The 23,155-nt window shown below is 48.3% G+C and overlaps 1 protein-coding gene across 3 annotated transcripts in view; it reads left to right on the plus strand.

Moving 5' to 3' along the window:
• The first annotated feature begins 290 nt into the window (after positions 1-290).
• Positions 291-23,155, plus strand: part of Mras (muscle RAS oncogene homolog) — a 67,673-nt gene continuing 44,808 nt past the window's right edge. The window contains exon 1 of one of the 3 annotated variants that reach the window (XM_045136523.1): positions 291-388. The gene's annotated coding sequence lies outside the window, so the exon portion shown is untranslated. The other 2 variants (XM_045136524.1, XM_045136522.1) reach the window with 2 other exon arrangements.

Below are 23,155 nucleotides of genomic sequence, written 5' to 3' on the forward strand. Positions count from 1 at the left end.
CTGTCCGGGTCAGTGCTCTTGGCTCCGGGGCTGCCCGCTGCCCTGCCCTGCCCTGCGGGGGAGCGCGGCGGGGCCGGCGGGCCGGCGAGGATGCCCGTGGGGGCGGCGGGGCCCTGCGCTCTATTTTTAGCAGGCGCTGGAAGGAATGCGCGGCGCGGGGCGCTCGGGATGCGCGCCGGCTGCGCGGTCGCTTTAAGGCGGCGCCGGGGCGGGGACGGGCGGAGCGGCCCGCGGGGCTCGCTGGCGCGGAGCCGCCAGTCGACGGCGCGGGGCCCGGCGGGCGGGCGCGGCGCTGCCTCCTCCTCCCCTCCCTCCTCCTCCTCCTCCTCCGGGCGAGTGTGGAGGAGGCGGCCCGAGGGCCGGAGCCGAGCCCGGGCTGGAGCGCGCGGTGAGTGGTCCCCGGCCGCCTTGGAGGGAGGAGGCCCGGGAGGACGCTTTGTTCCGGGGCTTGGAGGTGTGGCCGTCCCCGGGCTCCGCCGCGCTCTCCACGCACCCGGGGCGCCCTGGGACTGGCTGTGCGTGGCCTCTCGCCTCCATCACGGGTCCGGCGTAACGCTGAGCCGTGCAGACATCGCTCACGACCGAGACGGCAGGGGCGAGGGCCCGCTCACCTCTCCGGAGACCCTTGGATGGTAATGACCCCGGGGGTTTTCCACCGCTGCCCTGGAAGGGCCCCGGCGGGGAGGCGGGCGGCGAGATGGGGGTGCTCTTTCTCCACCACCCCCTTTAAAATGGCGTTAACGGGGACAGGGGGCGGGAGGGGGGTGTTGGTACACCCACGTGAATAAAGAAAAGCAGCCTGCTTCATAAACAAGTCTTTGCTGAGCCCCCCCCCCACCACCCCGGGATGGGGAGCCGGGGCTCTGATCCCCATGGGGGCACTTAGGGGGTGCTGCGCTCACACACCACTGACGCGGGCGGGTGCCCAGCATGTGTCAGGCGCAGTGCCAACTCCTGGCCCGCGGGGAAGGCAGGGGCACGGAATTGAGTGACAGCCCAGCGTGGTCAGCAGGAGTTCTCCGGGGCTCCCTCCTCTAGAGTGGAAGGTCAGGGAGGTGATGCTGGAAGCTGCGTGGATCTCGGACACCCAGATAGACTGTAGAGCAGAGGTGCTTGTTGGCTTGGGGCAAAGTGCAGGCTGGAGGGGTGGGGGGGGGGGCAAAGACCACTTCACCTGGGCTCTGGTCGGTGCTCTGTGATAGCCCCAGCTGGTGGGAACCTCCTGGGACTACTACAGTGGGTTTTACACCTCCAGGACTCACAAACTGTCCTAGACCAGACTAGAGATGGATGCGGTTCAGAATTCAGATTGAGACGTGAAGTTCTGCTATAGTAACAGCGAGGAGTTCAAAGACCAAACGACACAGATTTGCTCATCATTCGACAGGTCGCCTCCGGAAAAGGTTTTATTATTATCCCGGTATGCAGATGGGTTTCGCGAGTGTCAACAACTTGCCCAAGACCCTATCTAAAGTCCATGCTTTTGCCCATGTGTTCTAGCTCCTGGTTGTGAAGACCTGGCAGTGCTGGGCTCCGAGGCTGGTGCAAGCCCGCACTGGTGGGTTGAAGTATGAGCTGGTGACTGAATATTAATAACTGGCACATGTCAAGGCTTAGCGGTGAACAATGCGCTTTCACTGGGGCCGTTCTTACAGCTTCTCCTGCTTTTCCCAGAGAAGAAACTCGAGCTGCTAACATTCCATAAACCTCCTAATTTCCTGTAAATTGCACATCCCTGCTGACTGGAGCTGAAAATGTTTTGGGCCATGGTCTTTACCCATGGGTCTTTTCACGCTGCCCAGTAGGCAGTTAGCATCTCTCTATGGTGTGTGGCGTAGTTTGGCTGTTTTCTGCCAGGGTAGGAGGCATGGGGCTCTGATGCCCCTGGGGTTTCAACATCAAGTCTTTTGGGGTGTGTGTATGCACGGGGTGAGGGGGTGAGCAAGCCTAGTGCTCAGGTGCAAATTGCCATCCCAAGATGTGACCTTGACATTTCTTTATGTTAGAGGGGAGGCCCAGAGGTCTTGTGGAGAGGGAGATCACTGTTTTCTATGGCTGTCAGTTAGCTTTACATAAAGGAGTTTCCATTTTCCACTCTCATGTTTTCAGCTAGAACATGACACTTTTGTGATAGGTGTAACTTTTATTATTAGCTTTAGTCACAGACATTTCTAATTTTGTTATAAAGTGACAAGTCACTTTCCCTCAGGGTTGATCTCTGAGCACCAGCTATCATCTGAACTGGGAAGGACTCCGATAAATTGAGCCCTGTGAGTGACTGGTCTAACACCAGTCAATTCCCCCCCCCCCCCCGTGTGTGTGTGTATGTGTGTGTGTGTGTGTGTGTGTGTGTGAGATTTTTTTTTTTTTTTCAGTGCTGAGGACAGACCCTAGGGCTCATCTACTGAGCTAATCCCCAGGCCCCTAACACCAGTCAGAATCACACACATGCTGACCAGCCTTCTGGAACTAGTGATTTCTCTCAGGGCCCCCATTCCGTGTTCCATACCTGTTGTACTCTTCTGCTGTGAAATGTCCCAAGTGGGGTGCCTCCCTGAAAGTACCTGGAAGCATTCCACTCTCCATGAGCATTGTTTAGTTTGCACAAAACAAACTTGGGTGAGCTAAGTGGGAAATAGGTTCTTGAGCAAATCCGGGATGATCTCAAGTACCTGAATGGTACGCACCAACTTCTAGAGGCTTTGTTCCTGCCTATGCTGGAAAGGCATGAAGCAGCTGTGAGGCATGGTTCCATTTGTCTCAAGATGGGAAAAATGCAAGAGTTGCTTTGAGCTCCTTATGACCTGGAACATCTAATAAATACCCATTGTCTAGGTGTGAAAAATCAGAGAATTTTGATTTTTACTTATTTATTTTTAAAATTTTTGTTTATTTTTATTTATTTATTTGATAGTGACAGACAGAGAGAGGAAGAGGAAGAGGCAGAAAGAGAGAATGGGCGCACTAGGGCCTCCAGCCACTGCAAACAAACTCCAGATGTGTGTGCCCCCTTGTGCATCTGGCTAACGTGGGTCCTGGAGAATCGAGCCTCGAACCAGGGTCCTTAGGCTTCACAGGCAAGCGCTTAACCGCTAAGCCATCTCTCCAGCCCGAATTTTGATTTAAAAAAATATTTTATTTTTAATTAATTAATTTTTAAACTTTTTTGTTTATTTTTATTTATTTATTTGAGAGTGACAGAGAGAGAAAGAGGCAGATAGATAGAAAATGGGCAGGGCCTCCAGCCACTGCAAAAGAACTCCAGATGCATGCAACCCCTTGTGTATCTGGCTTACATGGGACCTGGGGAATTGAGCCTTGAACTGGGGTCCTTAGGCTTCATAGGCAAGCACTTAACAGCTAAGCCATCTCTCCAGCCCTAATTTATGTATTTATTATAGAGGAAGGGGGTAGAATAGGCACACTAGGGCCTCTAACTATTACGGATGATTTCCAGGTGCGTGTGTCATATGTTCACTGGCGTATGTAGGTCCTGGGGAATCAAATCTGGGTCTTTAGGCTTCACGGGTAAGGCCTTGACTGCTAAGCCATCTCTCTAGCTTTAAAAAAAAATTTTCCCCAGATCTTGTTTTTAATGTATTTTTCTCTTTCCCTTTTACCTTCCCCCACTCCCCTTCTGTTTTTTGAGGTAGGGTTTCAACTCTAGTCCATGCTGATCTGGAACTCACTATGCAGTCTCAAGGTGGCTTGGAACTCTCAGCGGTCTTTCTACCTCTGCCTTCCAAGTGCTAGGATTAAAGGCGTGGACCACCATGCCTGACCCTTTTACCTTTTTTTGTCTTCCTTCCTTCCCCTTTTCTACTGAATTCCTTCTTTCCATCTAGTCTTTTCATTTTGATGTCTTCTCCCCCTTCTCTTTCTCTCTTTTGCCTTCCTCCATCATTCATGATGAAACGCTGATGGTCCCAATAATACGCAGGCCTTATGCAGAATAACTGTCCGTGAGGTAAAAAAGAAACAAAAAATTGCAATGGCCACTTCATGTCCGGAAAACAGTGTTGCAAATCACCAGAAGAATTTTGTTGCTGGACTCTGAGACCTTGTCCTCACAGCCTTGGATAATGCCTCTGGGCCTAAGTAGGGATGCTTTCGGTTGCAGGCAACAAAACTCAACAATAGCTGAAGCAGCATTCCAATATCCCAGAGACGTTCTCAGCTCTTCTGAGATCACTGTATTTTTACGCATTGTTACATGAGACAAGTAGCCAAGAAGGCTGAGGCTCTGGAGTTCAGGGTAATACATAGATTTTTTAATTTGAAAGCGACAGACAGACAGATAGAGAAAAAAGGGAGTGGGGGGAGGCGTGAGAATGGGCATTCCAGGGCCTCCAGCCACTGTAAATGAACTCCAGATGCATGCACCACCTTGTGTATCTGGTTTACGTGGGTCCTGGGGAATGGAGCCTTGAACTGGGGTCCTTACACTTCACAGGCAAGCACTTAGCCACTAAGCCATCTCTCCAGCCCCTCAGGGTAATGGTTTTGATGATCTTGAGACACAGGTTTTTAAATATACAAGTGAGAAATCTAATTGATATATAGGACTGGAGAGATTGATTGCTCAGTGGTTAAAATTGCCTCCAGGTATTTGACATGCAAAGTTAAGCTTGGTTACCTTTCTTATGACAAAAGACCTGGCAAAAGCAAACTAAGGAAGGAGGGGTTTATTTGGGTTCACAGTTTGGGGTACAGTCTACCATGGCAGCAAGAACCACACTGGCTAGAGAGATGGCTTAGCAGTTAAGGCATTTGCTTGTGAAGCTTAAGGACCCAGGTTTGATTCTCCAGTTCCCACGTAAGACAGATGTACAAGGTGGCCCAAGCAGCTGCAGTTTGTTTGCAGTGGCTAGAGGTACTGACACAGCCATTCTCTCTTGCTCTTTCTCTGTCTCAAATTAAAAAAAAAAAAAATTTTAAAGAAGGCAAAGAAATAGCAATCAATGTTGGTGATCTACTCCCTTTCTCTCTCTCTCTTTTAAAATATTTTTATTTATTTGCAAACAGAGAGGTAGAAGAAATACAGAGAGAATGGGTACAACAGGGTCTCCAGCCGCTGCAAATGAACTCCAGATGTATGTGCCACTTTGTTCATCTGCCTTTATGTGGGTACTGGCGAATCAAACCTGGGTCACTAGGCTTTGCAGGAAGCCATTTCTTGGGTTTATTTTCTCTTTGTTGTCAGTCCAAAACCCCGTCCCATGGGATGGTGCCACCCACATTCAGGTCAGGGCTTCCCTCCTTAATTAAACTTCTCTGAAAACATCCTCACAGACATGTCCAGAGGTCTGCTTTCTGTGTCATTCTGAATTGGGTCAAGGTGACAGGATTAACCATCACAGCATATAGCTCAGAGGAGTCATGGATTTTTGAAAATGAGTCCTGAATCCCAGGCTAACCATCCTTGGTCTAATGCTCCATTGCTTCATTAATATTTTAAAAAATATTTTTACTTACTTATTTGTGAGGAGAGAGAGAGAGAGAGAGAGAGAGACAGACAGACAGACAGACAGACAGACAGCACAGGCATGCCAGGGCCTCCCGCCACTGCAAATGATCTCCATATGCATGTGCCACTTGTGCATCTGGTTTTCCAGGCACTGGGAAATCAAACCCAGACCATCAGCCTTCGCAAGCAAATACCTTTAACCACTGAGCCACCTCTCCAGCCATCTATATGAGGATTTTCTGGGTGGCCCTGTTGTGCCAGGCACACCATGGTGCTGCTCCAAAGCAGCCTGCGAGGGCAGAGGTAGTGGTGGTAGTCCACACAGAGACCGAGGTGGTTACTGTTGCCCGGGCTGAGAGAAGACTTGTGCAATCTGCAGGCTGCCTAAGGGGCTCTGAAAAATGGGGGATGGCATTGCCAGTGCCAAGACAAAGGCCAGGTTGAACTCCTTGGTACCTGCTGTGAAGTCCATGGTGCTCTCTCCTGCCCTCCGGGTAGAATTCTTATTCCTTGAGCGTATCACCCACCTGGCCCTGCTTAGCCTCCTCCCTCCCCAGACGTCTTTTAGCTGCTCAGTGATCTAAGGCAGCTTTCTGCAAGCAGCTCTCTCATGGGAGTCATGGAGCAGCCTTGTGAATTTAGTTTCTCTTCTTTCTTGTTTCTTCAAGATTTAGAGAGGCTTTATTATCAAGAAAGTACAGTAAGTTACCTTCCATGTGGAAGGTAGGAGAGGGTAAAGAGACCAACTGGGAGAAGGGGGCCCCCCGCTCGGCTGGGCTGAGACAAGGGGGGTTCTTACCAGAGCAGGGACCTGGAAGTTCAGGAAAGATGGACAGCCACAGAGAGTGTGACTTTAGTTTCCAATGTCCCTGTCGTTGTCCTTTAACATTCCTCGCAGTTTCATTAGATGGACCTGCTGATGGCCAGATGGCTAAAAGACAATACGGGTCACCCCCAGCTGCTGCGGTGACGCTCTCAGTCGCTCTCTGTCTGGAGAGCTTGTGGCACGAGGCCACTTCAATAGATAAATGTCACCATTCACATTTGAGTTGTTCTGCTATGAGATTTGGGAGAGCATGAGGGATGAGGGTAGTTCATATCATGGAGGGGTGGCCTCTGAACTCAGTCCTGTCCTCTGTGACTGTCTTCTATAGGGCCAAGGTGGGACCTGGGCCATGCAAGCCCAGGCTCCATATGTGGCTTCTCTGGACAGTTCTCAGACTTGTCATGGTCATCAGATATATGCTGGGAGACCAGACAGGGTCGCAAGCATAAAAACGTTATCGGATCCTAGCCACCTCACATACCAGAATCCAGACCCAGCAGGGGCCCTCCAGTTATTTGGCCTAGGGTCACAGCCAGCAGAGCAATTTCTTACCATGATGGGAGAGGTGGTTTAAGGTGTGAGACAGACAGCATCTCCCACATGCATAGTTACATACTTATTAATGTGTTATAAAAAATATGGCGGCTCGGGAGGTGGCTCAGTGGTTTTAGGTGCTTGCTTGCAAAGTCTACCAGCTCAGGTTCAATTCCTCAGCACCCATGTAAGTCCAGATGCAAAAAGAAGTGCCAAAAAGTGGTTCGAGCATCTGGTGTTCATTTGTAGTAGCAAGAGATTTTAGCATACCACCCCCCCAACATGTGCAAATAAATACATAAAATATTTTAAGCTGGGCATGTTGGTGCACCCATATAATCCTAGAATTTGGGAGGCTGAGGTAGGAGGATTGCTATGCATTTGAGCCAGCCTGGAGCTACAGAGTGAGTTCCAGATTGGTCTGGGCTAGAGTGAAACCTTACCTCAAAAAACCAAAATAAATAAATAAAATATTTTTAAACACTCACACATGGGCATTATAGCAGTCCAGATTTTAAATGACAATTTAGCTGGGCATGGTGGTACACACCTTTAATCCCAACACTGGGGAGGCTGAGGTAGGAGAATTGCCAAGAGTTTGAGGCCAGTCTGAGGCTATAGAGTGAGTTCCAAGTCAGTCTGAGGCAGACTGAGCCACTACCTCAAATAAAATAAAATAAGAGTCTATTGAATTTCGATTAAAGTTTAATAAAAAGTTTAGAGCCAGACATGGTAGGCTATGCCTGTAATCAAAGTGCTTTTGAGGTGGAGGAAGATCGGGAGTTCAAGGTCATCCTCAGCTACATAGCAAGTTTGAGGCTATCTTGAGCTGCATGAGACCTTGTCTTACAAATAAAAAGAATGAATAAAGAAACATAGTGATTTTAAAAAATATTTTCAACATTTATTTAAAAATTTTTTTTAATTATTTAAACAAGTTGATTCTCAACTAGAAAGGCTTGTAGTTCATCACTCTTTTTTATTTAGTTATTTACTTATTTATTTGAGAGCAACAGACACAGAGAGAAAGACAGACAGAGAGAGAGAGAGAGAATGGGCGCGCCAGGGCTTCCAGCCTCTGCAAACGAACTCCAGACGCGTGCGCCCCCTCGTGCATCTGGCTAATGTGGGACCTGGGGAACCGAGCCTTGAACCGAGGTCCTTAGGCTTCACAGGCAAGCGCTTAACCGCTAAGCCATCTCTCCAGCCCTCAACATTTATTTTAGAGAGAGAGGTGCATCAGGGTCACCTACCACTGCAACTTAGTGACAGATACATGCAACCTTCTGTGCCTCTGGCTTTACATGAATGCTGAGGAATTGAACCCAGGCTGTCAGACTTTGCAAGCAAATGCCTTTAACTATTGAGCTATCTCTTCAGTCCATGTTTTTTTTTTTTTAATATAGTAAATTTGAGGTAAAGATTAAGCTATAACAATATAATAGCAATGTAGCTATTATAATACTAAGCTATAACAAGATTAACAATATATAGTAGCAGTATTTCAGTAGACACATAGGGCCCCAATGGGAAATTACCTGCTCAGCACAGGCTGGAAGGATCTCCACAGAGGAGTCCCTTGTTTCTCAGCAGCTGCTAGCGGTACAGCCTGGGCTTCAGCTGGACCCTTCTAGAAACAGGGCACATGCTGCTCTTCAACCAGTTCACTCCATTGGGGAATCTGTACATCTTTGCAAAGTTCTTTGCTTTCTCCCCTTGTGGTGGTTTGATTCAGGTGTTCCCCATAAACTTAGGTGGTCTCAATGCTAGGTTCCCAGATGATGGAGGTTTGGGAATTAATGCCTCCTGGAGGCAATGTTGGTGGCGGGCTTATGGGTGTTATAGCCAGTTTCCCCTTGCCAGTGTTTGGCACACTCTCCAGTTGCTATGGTCCACCTTATGTTGGCCAGGGGGTGATGTCCACCCTCTGTTCATGCCACCGTTTTCCCCTGCCATTGTGGAGCTTCCCCTCTAGCCTGTAAGCCAAAATAAACCTCCTTTTCCCACAAGCTGCTCTTGATTGGGTGATTTCTACCAGCAATGCGAACCTGATTGCAGTAAAGTGGTACCGAGGAGTGGAATTGCTGCTAGACACCTGGCTGTGTGCCTTTGGCCTTTTGGAGCTGATTTTCAAGAGGAAAGTGGAAGGAGTTGAAACCTTGGCCTAAGAGACACCTTGCAGTGCTGTAAGTACAGCTTGATGGACTATTCTGGTCAGAGTTGAAAGACCTGAATGCAATAAGAACTATGGACTGGGAGGTTTGGCTTATGAGGGCGAGAAAGAGCTTTGCCTGGACTGGGCTAGCAGTTTGTGTGGGAAGCTTGCTGTTGTGCCCAGGTACTGAGAAGTTGTGCAGGGTTGCTTTGCATAGAAATGAATTGGTTTGAACAGAGGGATATGGCACAGAAAAAAAATGAAATCTTTGGGCCTAAACTGCTGCCCATTCAGCTGCAATTGAGAGATTACAACCTTTGAGATTGGGCCAGCTGACCTGCTCTGGGGCAACAGGAAGAATGTAGACTCTTTTGAAGGGGCTTGAGTGCTCAAGGAGTGTCCTGTTCTTCCAAGTCTGCTTTATTCCCCCTGGATTAACAAATTGGCACCCTTTTGTGGAGTATAAGAAATGCAGGAAAGAAAAGATCATGAGTTGAGTTTGCAACATGGCCTTGTGTTTTGGAAATTGCCATGGGCAGTGTGAAGCAGGTTTTCTGGTTGCCTGCATGGAGACCCCATGGGACCATGAGGATGAACCGTGGGTTGCAGTGGAGACCCAGTGGAGATGCTGGGGCCATGAGATGGCTGCTTAGGAAAGCTGCCAGACCCCGATGAAGTTTTCCAGGACTGTGAGTAGCCTAGCTGGAGTGATGGAATTGGGTTCCAGAGATTTGTTGTTGGTTAGAATGATTGAACTTGGAGATTTGTCATTGAGTTAGAGTTTGATGTTTGCCCTGTTTAATTCTTGTATTGGCTGAATGTTTCTTTGCTATGCCCAATGCCATCTTTTGCAGTATGAATGTTATTTCTGTGTCATTATGGGGTTTTTTTTGAGGTTATTTTTTGGTATTATGGCTCAGTTAAAAGATCTTGGCCTATGGGGATGTATGAACATCATTGGAATTGATAAAAAACTATGGGGACTTCAAATTTTTTTGTTTATTTATTTGAGAGTGAGAGGCAGAGAGAGAGAGAGAATGGATGTGTCAGGGCCTCCCAGCCACTGCAAACAAAATCCAGATCCATGTGCCACCTTGTACATCTTGCTTTTGTGGGTCCTAGGGAACCGAGCCTCAAACTGGGGTCCTTAGGTTTCACAGGTGAGCCCTTAACCGCTAAGCCATCTCTCCAGCTTACTATGGGGACTTTTACAGTTGGACTCAACCATACATGGTGTAAAATGCAAATGCATTATCAGTTTATGGGGCCAGGGGCAGAATGTGGTGGTTTGATTCAGGTGCCCCCCATAAACTTAGGTGTTCTCAATGCTAGGTTCCCAGCTGATGGAGATTTGGGAATTAGCACCTCCAGGAGGCAGTGTATTGTTGGGGGCCGGCTTATGGATATTATAGCCAGTGTCCCCTTGTCGGTGTTTGACACACTCTCCAGTTGCTATTTTCCACCTTGTGTTGACCAAGGGGTGATGTCTACACTCTGCTCATGCCATCTTTTTCCCCTGCCATCATGGAGCTTCCCTTCAAACCTGTAAACCAAAATAAACCTCTCTTTTCCACAAGCTTGGTTGGGTGATTTCTACCAGCAATGCGAACCTGACTGCAATACCCCTTATCCTGTTCCACACAAATTGTTGACAATCTTGCTTTTCCTAGAATGAGCAACTTTGCGCTCTTCAACTGCTCAGTCATGTGCTTTAATGATATCTTCTCAGACTGGAGAGATGGCTTAGTTAAGGCGCATGCCTGTGAAGCCTAAGGACCCAGGTTCGATTCTCCAGGTCCCACATAAGCCGGATGTACATGGTGGCACATACATCTTGAGTTCGTTTGCAGTAGAGGCCCTGGAATGCCCCTTCTCTCCCCTGTCTAATAAATAAATAAATAAACTTAATATAGTCTTTAAAAATGAAAAAAATAAAGATATCTTCTCTGTATGGCTATCCTTCCATCTGTCCATCCATCCATCCATCCATCTTTCCTTCAGCAAGGACCTGTGGGCTTGCCCTGTCCTGTACACTGTATATATCCACTCTCTCCGAGCCTCACAGCAGTGTGGCTGGGTGCCCTTAGCCTTCTAATGGACATGGAAACGGAGGTTCAGGAAGGTTGAAGTCTCCACAGGGATGATCTGGGAGGAGCAGTTCTAGGAAGGAGTCTGAGCAAGTGCTGTGACAAATGCTCCTTCTGCTGCACCTGCTGTCTCAGATCTGGAAGACCCAAGCAGCATGGTCCCCGCTGTGACACACACTTACACGTAATTGGCGCTGTGGGGCAGGGACCAGAGGACAAGCCACCTGCGCGTGAAGACAGCGTAGGAAGCCGACTCATGAAGGCGAGTGCTAACTGGCAATGGGAAGAGAGGGCTGGTAGCCATTCAGCCTACTCCATTAACCTTCTAGTTGCCCATGAATCCCTAAATACTTGATTTATTTTCTAAATTTTGAAATAATATAAATAACTTAATAAACACCATGCAACCATAACCCAGAATGAACAGATGAACACGTAGGGCAGGACATGAAAACAGATCTCTTGTTGGGCAAAGTGGCACACAACTTTAATCCCAGGACATACTTGAGAAGCAGAGCTAGGAGGATTACTGTGGGTTCAAGGCCAGCCTGAGACTACATAAGCTCCCGATCAGCCTGGGCTAGAGCGAGACCCTACCTCAAAAAACAAACAAAATCAGATCTCTTGTTATTTGGTCTGCCTAGTTTGGGTCCATTCGGAGTCTGTGGTGGGCTTCGGGACCGTACCCTGAGTTTCTGTGGCTCTCTTTGCTAATGCACTGAAAATGCCAACAAGGCCTCCACTGAGGGTATTGATAGAAGTTCCTTTTGCTGTCATGACTGTGCTGGAAAGTAGGATGAAAATGCATTTTTGGCTTTGACCTTTTTCAAAGACATTCATCCACCCTCACAAACACCTGCCTTGATCATTGGAATTTCAGAGCATGGTTTAGTCACAGCTGCTCCAACCAAACTGTGGTTTAAATGGAAAGTGGAAGGCGTACTTGGAAAAGACAGAGAAGCTGTGATTCGCTTTCTATACTTTGCCGATAATGATGTGTTAAGCTGCCCGGCTTAATCAGTTATTGACAAAGCACATTGTATACTCTAAAATATAGGACTAAGCCAGGTGTGGTGGTGCATGCCTATAATTCCGGCACTCAGAAGGTGGAAGCAGGAGGGTCAGGAGGTCAAGGTCATACCCAGCAACATAGTGCTTTAAGGCCAGCTTGTGTACTACATGAAACTCTTGTCTCAGAAACAAAACAAAACGAAAACCCTCGTTTAAAGCAAGAAGTTAAATCCAGTGAGGGTATTTTTTTTTTTTGGTCCCCAACTCTACCTCTTCCTTCCTTTCTCCCTTCTTCCCTCCCTCCTTTCCTTCCTTCCTTTTTTTAAAATTTTTATTTATTTATTTATTTATTTGAGAGCGACAGACACAGAGAGAAAGACAGATAGAGGGAGAGAGAGAGAATGGGCGCGCCAGGGCTTCCAGCCTCTGCAAACGAACTCCAGACGCGTGCGCCCCCTTGTGCATCTGGCTAACGTGGGACCTGGGGAACTGAGCCTTGAACCGGGGTCCTTAGGCTTCACAGGCAAGCGCTTAACCGCTAAGCCATCTCTCCAGCCCTCCTTCCTTTCTTTTATTTGTGTGTGTGTGTGGGCGGGGGGGTGTTGAGGTAGGGTCTCACTCTAGCCCAGGTTGACCAGACCAGGAATTCGCTGTGTAATCTCAGGCTGGCCTCAACCTCATAGCGATACTCCTACCTAGGCCTCCCATTAAAGGTGTGTACTACCTACCATGCCTGACTAAGACATCATTTATTTATTTATTTATTTGAGAAAAAGAGAGAGAGAATGAATATATGGGCATGCCAAAGTCTCTCGCCACTGCACACAAACTCCAGATGCATGCTTCATTTTGTGCACCTGGCTTTACATGGGTACTGGAGAACTGAACCTGGCCCTCAGGCTTTGCAAACAAGCACCTTTAACATCTGAGCCATCTCTCAAGCCCCTAGTTTTCCTTTCAAACTGGCCCCAGGTGCTTGGTAGAGGTCTCCTGTCTGCCAAGTAGGCACAACTAGCTCCCTGGCTGCAGAGGATGGAAGCTTCTGGTGACAACTGGAAGCAGTTTCTCACCCAACTGTTTGCAGCCTTCTTTCCACCCACTGACTGGCTCCCAAGCTGGAGCCTGGCATGATCCTGTGCGAACGCACCTTAGGTTTGAGTTAGAACAGTGAACAGAGTGCTGCCTTTTAAAGCTGCCTAGCCAAGACTCAAAATACTTCTGGAAAGGCCCTCCTTATCCGGCAGATCTTTTTTTCCAGTGAGTCCCTACTGGGGGTGAAAATTTGAACTAGTTTTATATTATGCCATAGGGTCCTGAAGTAGTCCCCAAGTCCTCATTATGAAGTGAAGATGAGGTGGTTTTTTTCGGTGTGGGGGGAGAAGGGTCTTTGATTGTCAGTAAGGAATCGTGCTGAATGCCTTGTCCACCGATGGAAATGCGGCAAAAGTCAGCAGGGCTGGGAGCGGAGACCTTGGAAGGACCTGCTTTGCTAGGCTCTCGCTATAGCAGTGGCACCAATCCAAGTAGTTATGCACGCTGTGAAGCCAACTTCTGCCTTATTTACACAAATATCCGGGTGTGTTGTATTTACAGTCCCACTTTCGAAAGAAAAGTTGGGAGTTGCAAGAATCTTCAGCACGTATTTTCGATTGCCCATAGAACTGAGGCTAAAAGTGTCTGTAGGCCTGTGGAGCTGTGTGGAGATTGCTGGAATCTCCAGTAGTTGTGAGGGAGGCTGGGAGGCATACCCACCCCTTTAGGAGCTGATTATTCTGAGAGAAATAGGGAAATTGCCTCCCCAAAAGCATTATATTCATTTCAAAAACAAAACTAATTTTGACCCGGTTTTTTACTTTTTTTTTCCTGCATTTTATCCTTTAGAATTCCCCTTTTAGATTACCCACCAATTCACCTCTTCATATTTTTAACTCCACTGGAAACAGAGGCCCGAAGGAGGAGGTAGAGGCGAGCACATCTTTCTCAGACTGTGCCATTCTCTCACAAGTCAGCCTGGAAACTCAAAATAGCCTCTCTCCAGTTCTTCTCTCAATGTCTGCTTTATTGGAACTGGAGATGAGGGAAGAGGGTGGAGGCACTGTCCCAAAGCCTTAGGGGCATATATATATATTTTAAAAAACTTGTGTGGGATATATCTTCTCAGCCATCCCTCCACACCCACATTCCTCAGGTTGAGATTCTTGGCAAAGAGGTGGAAAGCCTGGCACTCCTCACACCAAGTCTTCCTGCTGAGGAAGTCGGGTGTCTCCGAGGTCAGGTGCCCTGGTGGCAGCTAAGGCCAGCTGGCCTCCTGTCTACCCCACTCACCGACCCCGCCGCCCCACCCACCGTTGGTAGACAGCGGCTTGAGTCCACTTATCTGGGGCTGGGTGGGTGTTTCCTGCATGTTTGAGATTTTATGGAGGAAATCAAAATAAAGACACAAAGCCTTTGTTTTATTTCGGAACTCCAGCTAGGGATGGCTAGATGGGAAGGGGCTAAGGGGCTGGCCACCTCTACAAAATAACCGTTCTGTTAGAACAGCTCCCAGGGATTTTTCTATTTAGAGTTGGTGTGTGTGAATAGGACAGAGGAACAGAGGGCGGGGAGAGTGCCTTTGTGGGGGTGGAGTGTGGTGGGAGAGGGTGAGGTGGCCTGCACCTCGGATGCCCGGTGTTCAGGCAGGGGTCTGGGGCCACCAAGCTGGGCTGCACAGCTGACAACCACCCGGGGGCAGGAGCTTCGAAACCCTCTGGTCCCTCTTCATGGAGGAAGCCTCTGGTCCAGTTTCAGCTCATTCTCTGGCCACTCCTTGTGTGAGCCCCCCATTTCTGCAAATCTCTGCTCCAGCTGCCCCTGGTCCACCCACCTTTCTTCATTCCAGTGAGTCAGGACTTCCTTCCACTTATGAGGGGAGGTGGGCTCCTCAGTATTTCCTAATTCTTCCCAAAGACTTTGTGTTAGAAGTGCTTTGAGGAGGGCCAGAGAGATGGCTTTGCTGTTAAGGCATTTGTCTGCAAAGCCACAGGACCAAGGTTCAATTCCCCAGGACCCATGTAAGCCACATGCACAAGGAGGTGCATGCGTCTGGAGTTGGTGTGCAGTGGCTGGAGGCCCTGGTGTGCCCATTCTCTCCCTCTCTCTTTCTCTTTCTTTCTCTCTCTCTCTCTCTCTCTCTCTTTGTGTGTGTGTGTCTTTCTCAAATAAATAAATAAAAGAAGTGCTTTGAGGATAGCATCTTTCTTTTTCCTTTTAAAGTTGCCTATGGGGCTGGAGAGATTGTTCAGTGGTTAAAGGCACTTACTTGCAAAGCTTGACTCCCTGGGTTTGATTCCCCAGTAGCCACATAAAGGCAGCTGCACAAAGAAGCCCATGTGTCTGGAGTTCCTTTGCAGTGGCAGGAAGCCCTGGCACACCCATGCTTACTCTCTCCCCTCCCCCTCTCTCTTGTCAATAAATAAATATGTAAAATTACCCAAGTGCCAGGTGTTGTGGCATGTGTCTGTAATCCCAGGGCTGGGGTTGCTCCCTGGCACCTGTTGGTTAGCTCGTGTAGCTGACTTGGAGAGCTCTGGGCTTAGTGAGAGACCCTGTCTCCAAAATAAGGGGGGGAGCAGTTGAGGAAGACATTCCATGTTGACCTCTGGCCTCCACATGCACGTACGTGTATACCCACTCACAATCATGTGCCCACATATGAACACATACAAGTGCAAAAAATTGCCCAAGTATTAAAAACCAGCACGCAGTGTTTCTGAGGACTTGAGGGTGGGTACTATGCTGGCTGGCCGGCTTCAGGGATCAGCTGACTCGCTTGCCCCACATATGTACAATAACCTTGATTTCTTCATTCCCTAAGCCTCGCCAAAGGCTCAGAAGAAAGGAGGTTGCCCGGGCCTTAGAGCGAAACAGAAGTTAAAGTTGAGCATCAGACATCCTCCTCTGGCTTGGTCTCGCTCCTGGAGAATTCCCCCCTGGCTGTCTCTCTCCTCAGACCTGGTTTAGTGCCATTTTCCAAGGATCAATTTTCCTGGACACTTTCCCCAGACCTTCTGAAAAGTCCACGTTTCCATCACTTTGGACAGCAGAGCAGAGATGACAGTATATTCTAGAATATGCTGTGGGTTTTAACTTTTACATCTGGAAAGGTCTATTAAAGATCACCTCTAAATCAGGATTATGCATACTAGATCTATAATAAGAACTGGGAAGCTATGGGATTCTTACCGTCAGTAGGGCCAGGGCTAGCTCCGATTTTTAACTCAGACCATCTCTCCTAATGACCAGAACAAACCTAGCTGTTATTTTTTTTTTAATTTTTTTTAATTTATTCTTTATTTATTTGAGAGCGACAGACACAGAGAGAAAGACAGGTAGAGGGAGAGAGAGAGAATGGGCGCGCCAGGGCTTCCAGCCTCTGCAAACAAACTCCAGACGCGTGCGCCCCCTTGTGCATCTGGCTAACGTGGGACCTGGGGAACCGAGCCTCGAACTGGGGTCCTTAGGCTTCACAGGCAAGCGCTTAACCGCTAAGCCATCTCTCCAGCCCCCTAGCTGTTATTTTTTGTTGTTGTTATTTCCAATTAGAATAGCTTTTAGAGTAGCTGTGAAGAGTAGAGTTGATGTAGACCAAGTATTGATCAGGCTTCGTGCAGGCGCGTGCACTAGCCGTCTGGTGGGGAAGGCAATCATATCGTAAATGTTAACAAGCATTAAGTGTCAGCGTCAAACTGTGGTCAAGGCAGACATGGAGTGCTTTGGGAGAACATGACAGTAATCTCACCTAATCTGGGGTCCTCTGCTGGTCAGGGAAGTATATTATGGAGCTTAGATGTGGTCAGGGCTCAATAACCAGGCATTATGATGATCACCCCGACCACGGGACTTGGCCTCATGGTTCTACTTCTGGCTGGTTGTGGCTATAACCCACCAACAATGGTTTTCAGTGAGTTTTAAGTTTGCCCAAGGTTGTACAGCTAGCAGAGGTTCAAGTGCTGAGATTCATGACTTAGTTCTTGTTTTAAAAAGCATTTTATTTATTTATTTTAGAGAGGGAGGGAGGGGGGAGAGAGAGAGAGAGAGAAAGAGACAGAGAGAGAGAGAGAGACTGGATACACCAGGGCCTCTAGCCACGGCAAATGAACTCCAGATGCTTGCGCCACCTTGTGCATCTTGCTTTAGGTAGGTCCTGGGGAATCACCCGGGTCCTTAGGCTCAAAGGCAAGCGCCTTAACTGCTGAACCATTTCTGCAGCTTGACTTATTTGGTTTGTTTTTTTTTTGAGACAGGATCTCAGGTAGCCCCCAAGTTAGCCTCAAACTTCCTGTGTATCTGAAACTAACCTTGAACTTTTAATGATCCTGTCTCCACCTTCCAAATACTGGGGTTTTAGGTGAGCACTACCATGCCTGGTTTATGCAGTGCTGGAACTTGAACCCAGGGCTTTGTGCATCCTAGCCAAACACTTTACCAACTGATCTCCTAGACTGGTGACTTTTTGTTAATTGAATTTATTTGTTTATTTATTTTGGTTTTCTGAGGTAGGGTCTCACTCTAGTCCAGGCTGATCTGGAATTCACTCTGTAGTCTCAGGGTGGCTTCGAACTCACAGTGATCCTCCTACCTCTGCCTCCCAAGTGCTGGGATTAAAGGCATGAGCCACCATGCCTGGGATTAAATTTATTTTTTTATTGACAACTTCCATAATTATAGACAATAACCCATCGTAATTCCCTCCCTCCTCCCACTTTCCCCTTTGCAACCTCACTTTCCATCATACCCCCTCCCACTCAATCAGTCTCTTTCATTTTGATGTCATCATCTTATCCTCCTATTATGATGGTCTTGTGTAGGTAGTATCAGCCACTGTGTGGTCATGGACAACCAGGCCATTTTGTCTAGACTTGTAACTATTAAAACATACTTTTTGTAAGGCCGGGCGTGGTGGTGCACACTTTAAATCCCAGCACTCGGGAGGCAGAGGTAGGAGGATAACCGTGAGTTTGAGGCCACACTGAGCATACAGAGTGAATTCCAGATCAGCCTGGACTAGAGTGAGACCCTACCTCAAAAAAAAAAAGGTTTTTATATCTTATTTTATAAATATTAAATTTTTAAACATTGTATTTATTTATTCGAGAGAGAATAAGAGAGAGAATGGGTGCACCAGGGCCTTCAACTGCTGAAAATGAACTCCAGACACATGTGCCACCTTGTGCATCTGGCTTCCATGGGTCCTGGGGACTCAAACCTGGGTCCTTTGGCTTTGCAGCCACGTGCCTTAACTACTAAGCCATCTCTCCAGGCCATACCTTATATATATATTTTAAATTATTTTATTTATTTATTTGAAAGTGACAGACAGAGAAAGAAGCAGATAGAGAGAGAGAATGGGCGCGCCAGGGCCTCCAGCTACTGCAAAGGAACTCCAGACGCGTGCGCCCCCTTGTGCATCTGGCTAACGTGGGTCCTGGGGAATCGAGCCTTGAACCGGGGTCCTTAGGCTTCACAGGCAAGTGCTTAACCACTAAGCCATCTCTTCAGCCCCATATCTTATATTTTTATTTGAGAGAGAAAGAGAGAGAGATACATATATAGAGAGACAATGGTGTGCCAGGGCTTCCAGCCACTGCAAACAAACTCCAGATGCATGCACCACCTTGTGCATCTGGCTTAGTGAGTACTGGAGAATCGAACCTGGGTCCTTAGGCTTCGCAGGCAAGCCCCTTAACCACTAAGCCATCACTCCACCCCCTAGATTGGAGACTTTTAATGAAGTGCTATGTGTAGAAAGCAGAGGGGTGGGAGGCTGGCCCCCAAGCCAGAATTAACTTTAGGGTGAGCCTTGCCCTTGGGAATGAATGGATCAGTCTGCCCAGTGTCCTTCAGTTTCCACACTCCAGCTGCCTGGTTAGGAAGGCACTGGAAACAAAAGCAGAAAAACACAGAGTTTGATGGAGAGAGATGTGAAGAGTGGCCTCCTGCCTCTCCAGCTAAAAGGACTTGAACCCCTGCATCTGGAAGGGTCCCCGAGAAGCCTGCAGCCCTCGCGGATGCTTAGAGCCAGGCAGCTTGGTCCTCGGTGTCCTGTACAGAGGAAAATCCCACTGGCCGGCTCATTGCCATGCCCCACTCGTTTGCAGGAAGTTTCTCTCTTATTTGCCCATCCATCTGGTTACTCTTTAAAAATGGAGATTGGATTGCCTCACCCCACCTCAGGGAAGAGCATATGCCTCATTTCTCTCTCTGTTTTGGTCAAGCATTAAAAAAAAAAAAAGTTCACATATTTCACTAACAGCATTTTATGTTTTGAATATAATTGATGGAAACAAATCAAAGCAATGTCCTTTGTCATGTGCCCTGTGCCCTCCACCCTTTGCCCTCCGCCCTCCTCCCCACATCTGACCTACTGGGGGGGGGCAGCTATGTGCCCTCCCCTCCTCGCAGGGAATACTGTTCTGGAAATTTCCTTCAGGCAGCGGAGCCCCACTTTCCTCGGGGTCAGTTCCATGGCCTTTCATCTCTTGCCTCTTTGCAGCCAGAGCCAGGCCAGAGCAGTGAGAAGAGTCCACAGGCTCAGGCAGCCACGGAACCAAAAAGCCACAAAGGCAGCCAGTGACCTGGGTGATTTGTTTCGCTTATATAATGTTAAAAGGAGAAGAGATGCCCAGTGAGCAGAGGGCTCAGCTGGGCCCCAGTGGGGTGTGGAAGGACTGCAGGCTGCCCGGCCGTGGTGCAGACAGGCTCTCAGGCTGGGGATCCCCAGGGTCAGAGGCAGGCCCTCCTTGTGGATTTGACCGGGAGCGTGACCTTCCCAGGCACAGGCAGATTCCTATGGAAGGCTGATGAAATGCTGCCCGTTAGCTACAGGTGAGACTGCTCCAGCACTAGGAAATTATTAATTGACCCCCAGGGACTGAGAACAACAAGGCTTTAGAAATAAAGCCACTTCCTCCCTCTCCCTCGGCTGCTTCTCACAGAAGCTGTGAGTGGAAAGGGGCAGTCCTGCCCGTGTGTGCTGGACCTTGTTTCTCAGCCTCAGATTGAGGTCCTCTCATGTCTCCTGTCTTTGGTGAGGCCCTGGGGACACGTTGTGAGGCAGGGGCAGGATCGTAGAAGCCCAGTATTCCGTGAAGGTATATGTGGACCCTCAGATGCAGGCAGCCCTTTAGTCCTTCAGCTTTAGGAGCCTAGAGACCCACCAGGCTTGGTAGAATAGCTGAGTGGTAAGTGGGACAGAATTTTAGTTTTGCAATCTGCCAGGGCTTGGGACTAAAACTCAACTTCTTGCTTTACTAAAGTGGGTCTTGGGCTGGAGGGATGGCTCAGCAGTTAAGGCACTTGCCTGCAAAGCCAAAGGACCCAGGTTTGATTCCCCAGGACCCATTTTTAAAAAGTAGCCAGAAATCTGAAAACTCCTGATTTTTAAACCCTACCCACTAATTTTAAACGTTTTAAATTTTAAACTAATTTTAAACGTTGTATGAGTGAAATAAATCACCCAGGTCACTGGCTGCCTTTGTGGCCTTTTGGTTCCGTGGCTGCCTGGGCCTGAGGACTCCTAACTGCTCTGGCCTGGCCTGGCTCTGGCTGCAAAGAGGCAAGAGATGAAAGGCCATGGAACTGACCCCGAGGAAAGCCGGGATCCTCCACCTGAAGGAAATTTCCAGAATAGCATTCTCTGCGGGGAGGGGAAGGCACATAGCCCCCCTCCAGGAGTAGGGCAGATGCGGGGTGTGGGGTGAATGGCAAAGGGCACACAAGAAAGGACTTTGATTTGTTTCCATCAATTATATTCAAAACATAAAATGCTGTTAGTGAAATATGTGAACTTTTTTTTTTTTAATGCTTGACCAAAACAGAGAGAGAAATGAGGCATATGCTCTTCCCTGAGGTGGGGTGAGGCAATCCAATCTCCATTTTTAAAGAGTAACCAGATGGATGGGCAAATAAGAGAGAAACTTCCTGCAAACGAGTGGGGCATGGCAATGAGCCGGCCAGTGGGATTTTCCTCTGTACAGGACACCGAGGACCAAGCTGCCTGGCTCTAAGCATCCGTGAGGGCTGCAGGCTTCTCGGGGACCCTTCCAGATGCAGGGGTTCAAGTCCTTTTAGCTGGAGAGGCAGGAGGCTACTCTTCACATCTCTCTCCATCAAACTCTGTGTTTTTCTGCTTTTGTTTCCAGTGCCTTCCTAACCAGGCAGCTGGAGTGTGGAAACTGAAGGACACTGGGCAGACTGATCCATTCATTCCCAAGGGCAAGACTCACCCTAAACTTAATTCTGGCTTGGGGGCCAGCCTCCCACCCCTCTGCTTTCTACACATAGCACTTCATTAAAAGTCTCCAATCTAGGGGGTGGAGTGATGGCTTAGTGGTTAAGGGGCTTGCCTGCGAAGCCTAAGGACCCAGGTTCGATTCTCCAGTACTCACTAAGCCAGATGCACAAGGTGGCGCATGTGTAGGGAGTTAGTTTGCAGTGGCTGGACTCCCTGGCACACCCATTCTCTCTCTATATATGTATATCTGTCTTTCTCTCTCTCAAATAAACATATCAGATATGGGTTGGAGATATGATGGATTAGCAGTTAAGGCACTTGCCTGCAAAGCCACAGGACCCAGGTTTGAGTTCCTACGACACATGTAAGCCTGATGTACAAGGTGGCACATGTGTCTGGAGTTCATTTGCAGCAGATGGAGGCCTTGGTGCATCCATTCTCTTTCTCTCTATCTGCCTGTTTCTCTTTCTCAAATAAATAAGTAAATAAAATGTTAAAAACATTTAAAATACTTTTGAAATAAGATGTAAAAAGTATTTTTAAAAAGGTTCCCACTCTAGACATAATGTCCTGGATATCCATGACCTCACAGTGCCTGACACTACCTACACAAGACCATCATAATAGCAGGAAAAGATGATGACATCAAAATAAAAGAGACTGATTGAGAGGGGGAAGGGGTATGATGGAGAGTGAGTTGCAAAGGGGAGAGTGGGAGGGAGGGAATTACCATGGGTTATTGTTTATGATTATGGAAGTTGTCAGTAAAAATAAATTTAATAACAAGTCACCAGTCTAGGAGATCAGTTGGTAAAGTGTTTGGCTAGGATGCACAAAGCCCTGGGTTCGGGTTCCAGCACTGCATAAACCAGGCATGGTAGTGCTCACCTAAAACCCCAGTATTTGGAAGGTGGAGACAGGGTCATTCAAAGTTCAAGGTTAACTTCAGATGTACAGGGCTAACTTGGGGGCTACATGAGAGCCTGTCTTAAAAAGAAAAGCCAAGTCAGGTTGGAGGAATGGCTCAGTGGTTAAGGCGCTTGCTTTCACAGCCTAAGGACCTGGGTTTGATTCCCCAGGGCCCACCTAAAGCAAGATGCACAAGGTGGCTCATGCATCTGGCATTCGTTTGCAGTGGCTGAAGACCCTGGCATGCCCAGTCTCTCTCTCTCTCTCTCTCTCTCTCTCCCTATCTATCTATCTATCTAACTGCCTCTTTCTCTCTCTCTCAAGTAAAATTTTTTTTTGGAAAACTAATGTCATGAATCTTAGCACTTGTCCCCCTATGGGTAGAGGCACTCTTGAATGCCTCCCTCACTAGCAATGCGCTCTGCAAGTAAGCAAGCGCGCATCGCCTGCATCCCTGGGGACATTTTGAAGCAGGCATGGTTCTGGTCTGGGAGGCGCTTACCTCTCACCCATCAACCAGTCCGCAAGCACTTGGGAGCTTCCTGGGATGTTGCTGTAGGGACCAAGACACGCTGGGACAGGTGCCACCCTCCAGAGTAGATTCAGGAGCCGGAAGCCTGTGCAGACTGGTAAGAGGGACCCCAGGGAGGGGCTGCGCTGTGTGGAGCTGTCCTTAGTGGAACCGTCGGTTTGCAGGGAATTCCCTGAGCTCAGGAAGGGCCTTCCTGCGGGAGGAGGGCTTGGGATGGAATTTGAAGAAGAATGTTGACGATCCTGACAGCCGGATGCCTGTGAGGGAATTACTGTCTGCTAGAAACTAGGCCAAACGAACACATGTCACCTTTCCTAGCACCATGGGGCCAAGTGCTGCTGCTGTCCCGCTGTTCTGAGT

Source organism: Jaculus jaculus, chromosome 17 (genome assembly GCF_020740685.1).
Source record: "Jaculus jaculus isolate mJacJac1 chromosome 17, mJacJac1.mat.Y.cur, whole genome shotgun sequence".
NCBI classification, from domain to species: Eukaryota; Metazoa; Chordata; class Mammalia; order Rodentia; family Dipodidae; genus Jaculus; species Jaculus jaculus.